The sequence below is a fragment of the Pteropus medius genome, unplaced genomic scaffold, assembly GCF_902729225.1.
Source record: "Pteropus medius unplaced genomic scaffold, Ma_sr-lr_union100, whole genome shotgun sequence".
NCBI lineage: Eukaryota > Metazoa > Chordata > Mammalia > Chiroptera > Pteropodidae > Pteropus > Pteropus medius.
Genome location: NW_024342467.1, coordinates 13,275,313 through 13,279,428, shown reverse-complemented (window position 1 = coordinate 13,279,428; position 4,116 = coordinate 13,275,313). Strand labels below are relative to the sequence as shown.

Below are 4,116 nucleotides of genomic sequence, written 5' to 3'. Positions count from 1 at the left end.
GCCCCTGGCCGCGGGCGCCGCCGCCGGGCCCCGCCCACTGCCGCCTGGGGCCCGCGCCCGTGGGAGGGGCCCGCGCCGGGCGGGGCGGGGCTCCCGGCTCAAAGGCTCTTTATGCCGGGGGAACGCAAAGCTTTCTGGGAGCAGGAGTTGTTGTGGGCGCGAAGTGGCCCCCAACCTTGTGCGGGTAGGCTGGGCAGCCGTAGCTGAATGCGCGGGTGGGAGTAACGGGTCGAGGGTCGAGGATGAGGATAGGTGGGAAGGGACAGGGTGTGTAGACTGGGAGAGAAGTCGAGGCACTGGCAGCATGCAGAAGGCTTCCACCCACGTGAGAACACTGGGCTGCCGCAGTGGGTTCAGGAATCTGATCCCTGGATTCGGATTCCAGCCCTGCTATCTGCCAGTGGCGTGACCTTGATTAAGTTGCGTCCCTGTGCCTCGGTTCTCTTATCTGTAAAATGGGTATAATCGTACCTGTCCAATGGGGATGTGGTGAAGTCAGGTGAAATAGTATATGTAAAGCCCAGAGTTTGACATATAGATGCCACAGCTGCTGTTAGTATCCAGTCCCTGTTTCCCCTCCCCAGGCCGCGTGCTCTGGCCTCACAGACTCCTCACTGTTCCCCGGCTGTGCCCTGCACAGTGCTGGGCCTTACTTCGGGGTCTCTTTTGCTCCTTAAGTGAGGGTTAAGAGCTCTAGATTTACCGTGTCTGAGTTCACCTACCTCCTCCACCACTTACGAGCCTGGGCCTTGCACAAATTTCTCACTCTCTGTGTGCCTCAGTTTCCTCACTGTAAAGTGGGACTAATACTAGCACTTTGCCAGCAGACCTGTTGTGAGCCTCAAATAAGAAGCATGTTAGCCACCAAACACAGCACTTAGTAGGTAGGAAGTGCTCTCCGCGTGTTACCCATTATTTGTATTACCCATCCTCCAAAGTTTAACGCAAAGATACGTTTTCACCATTTGGAATTAATCACTTCCACCATCTGTTCTCCCACAGTGTTTTCTCTATATGCCAACATTGCAACACTTGGCCACCTTCCACTTTGTATTCTAGTTGAAGATCGGTGTGATTTGCCCATTGTAAATTCTTCAGGGCAAAAAAGCAAAGCAAAACCTGTTTGGCTCACCTTTGCACCTCTGCATGGTACATGGCACCGGGCTTGCAAATGTAGGTTTTACTAATCTCACTACCTTCCTTGGTCAGGGAATCAGGAGAGAAGAAGGGGATACCAAGCTGAGGGTTGGCAGTTGTGTAGGAAGTTGAGCAAGACTTGTTTTTAAAGGCCCCTTCCTCCACCTGGGTTTCTCTTCTCAGGGCTAGTACGATAACTTCACATGAGATTTCAGTTTGCCCAATGGGAGCCAGAGAGCAGAGTCTGCTTCTGCTTTAAGCCTTGGTGGATGGGTTAGGGGGCAGTGAAGAAGCTGGAAGAGGGATGAAAAGAGATGCTCACCAGATTAGTCAGATTTGGGACAGAAGCCCTGTTCACACCACTTGGTCCCTGGACAGGGATTTGGGTTCTGGTCTTGGTAAATGTCAGCTGAATCCAGGTTTTTACTGAGGCCCTTCTAAACTGCCTGATGCTATGTTGGAGGCTGTGAAGGACATGAAATGGATACTTTTGCTCAGTAAGTTTATGGTTTCCTTAAGGAGATTTGCCTAGAAACCAGAGAAAGAATATTGCAATATTGAGGAGATGTAAATGACTATAAAGGAGTGCTGTAAACCAGGTGAGAACAGAGATACCATCTTCAGAATGGTATCTTCCAGAATCTTGCACAGAGTTGGTACTCAATAAAACATTTTTTTAGTGGAATTGAGGAGTTTACACTTCGGGTGTGTTTGGAGGGATCTGAATAGAGTAGGAAGGGCATTCAAATTTCCTTTCTAACATTAATCGGGAGGAGGCCGACCTCTCACCTTTTAAAATGTGATGATGATCATAATACCCGTCAGACTGCCCAATTCAAAAGTGTGGCTTAATTCTAGCTTATAAACTGGTGAGAAGGAGGGCACATAAAGGACGTTGGGATAAAATATTAAACAGGATACTCATAATCAATCCCACATACCCTTGACCTTGATCATAATAAAAGGTCCCATTTTTAGAAATGCAGAGAGTGAAGTGAGATTGGTAGGAATGACATCTACTTAGGTTTTTTTTCTTTTGTCCTCCTAGAATCCCTTCATCCGGGAATAGTCAACCATGGTCATGTAAAAGCCTTGAAAAGTCATCTCCCTTTATTGAAATCCTTAAAACAGTGCTACTCAAAAGATGGTTCAAAACTGATGCCAATCTGCAAATCATTTATATCCGGTTCAGAGGCGGTAAGTAATAGAACTGAGAGTGTTTAGAAATTTTTTTTAGCAATTTGACGTTGCTACATTCAACATGTAATGAATGGGTTTATGTGTATGTGTCTTTGTTATTTTACTTTCTAGAAATTTTATTTTACAAAGGTTGTGATTTACAACAGATTGGAAATTAAAAAAAAAAAAGCTAGTCCATTAGTCTGAGAAGCAGTGCCTTCAGTGGAATTCCTGTGAGGTAGGGAGGGTCTGCAATGGCTTCCAGTGCCCTCCTTTCCCCGAGTGTGCACTGAACCTAGTGACTTGCTTCTAACAAATAGAATATGACAAAAATGATCGGATATTATTTCCAAGATTAGGTTATGAAAAGACTCTGAGTGGCTTCTGTTTTGCTTACTGTCTTAGTCTGTCATGGCTGCTATAACAAAAACACCATAGAACTGGATGGCTTATAAACAACAGAAATTTATTGCTCACAGTTCTGGAGGCTGGAAGTCCAAGATCAGGGTGCCCGCGTGGTCAAGTTCTAGTGAGCTGCCTCTTCTGGTTTGCAGACTGTTGACTTCTTGTTGTATCCTCATATGGTAGAAAGGGCAAGGAGCTTTCTCAGTGGCTCTAATAAGGGCCCTAATCCCATTCATGGTGGCTCTGTCCTCATAACCTAATCACTTCCCAAAGGCCCCCACCTCCTAACATGATCATCTTGGGGGTTAGGTTTCAACACATAAATTTAGGGGAGACACAAATATTCAGCCTATAGCACTTCTCTCTCCATCTCTTCCTCTCTCCCTTTTGGAGAGGATGTCAAGGTACTAGCGTCTTCAGCCAATAGCCAGTGAGAACCTACGGCCTGCCACCAGCCACTTGAGTGGGCTTAGGAGCAAGCAGATCCTTCCCCGGTTGAGATTTGAGATGACCATAGCCGTAGCTAACTCTCAAATCAAAACAGAGGATGTATCTAAGTCACACATGAATTCCTGGCCCAAAAATGACTCCAAGAGAAAAAAACGTTTCAAGCTACTGAATTTTGGGTAATTTGTTACACAGCCTAGATAACTAACACACCTGTGCCAGAAGTGGGCATCCAGCAAGTAGAAGGCAAAACTAAAAATGCAACTTCAGTTGCTGTCTGGTTAATGATATATTCAGTGAATGATTTATAACTATGAAGTACCATTACAGTAGTACATTCTGGTCCCCAGCTGCAATAATCTGGCTTACCCCTTTAAATGTGAGATTGTAACTTGGCATGAAAGATAGTTACCACTAAAACACAGCCACTGTCAGCTGATGTAAGGTGAGTAGCAAGTGCTTTCTTCCACGGCAGTTTCTATGCAAAAAAAGCAGGAAAGATCTAAACCTTGGTTGGCTTCCTTCCTTTAGAAAAATCTGTGCTAATATTAGCCACAGGAAATTTAAATTTGTGGTAGAAAATCCAGGATTAAGCAAAATAGCCTATTAAAAATCCAAGATATAAATTAAGGCATGTCATATTTTCTAGGAGGAAGAATTAAACATAGGTAGTTTCAAAACAGGCATATTCACTAGAATTTAAATGACTCTGCAGTTGTTGAGACATTTTGCAAAAGGCTTCTGCAAAATAGATTTATGAATGACCTTATTTGCTATCGTGTACCAGTTCTGGGTGGTGATGAATCAGCTGATATTTAATGAAGAGAAAAGGTTTATCCTATTTCTCTTGTTGGTCTGTAATTTTCTGAAAGCTTGACTGTAATGTCATTATGGACATTATGGTGGTGATTATCACCATCTATATGCTCACATGTAGCATTCACAATA

At 44.5% G+C, this 4,116-nt stretch overlaps 1 long non-coding RNA gene across 5 annotated transcripts in view; it reads left to right on the top strand.

Moving 5' to 3' along the window:
- Window positions 1-107: 107 nt before the first annotated feature.
- Window positions 108-4,116, top strand: part of LOC120602363 (uncharacterized) — a 95,543-nt gene continuing 91,534 nt past the window's right edge. For all 5 annotated transcript variants that reach the window (XR_005652721.1, XR_005652720.1, XR_005652719.1 and 2 more), the window contains exons 1-2: window positions 108-184; window positions 2,186-2,334. This is a non-coding gene — a long non-coding RNA (uncharacterized LOC120602363). The remainder of the gene's footprint in view (window positions 185-2,185; window positions 2,335-4,116) is intronic.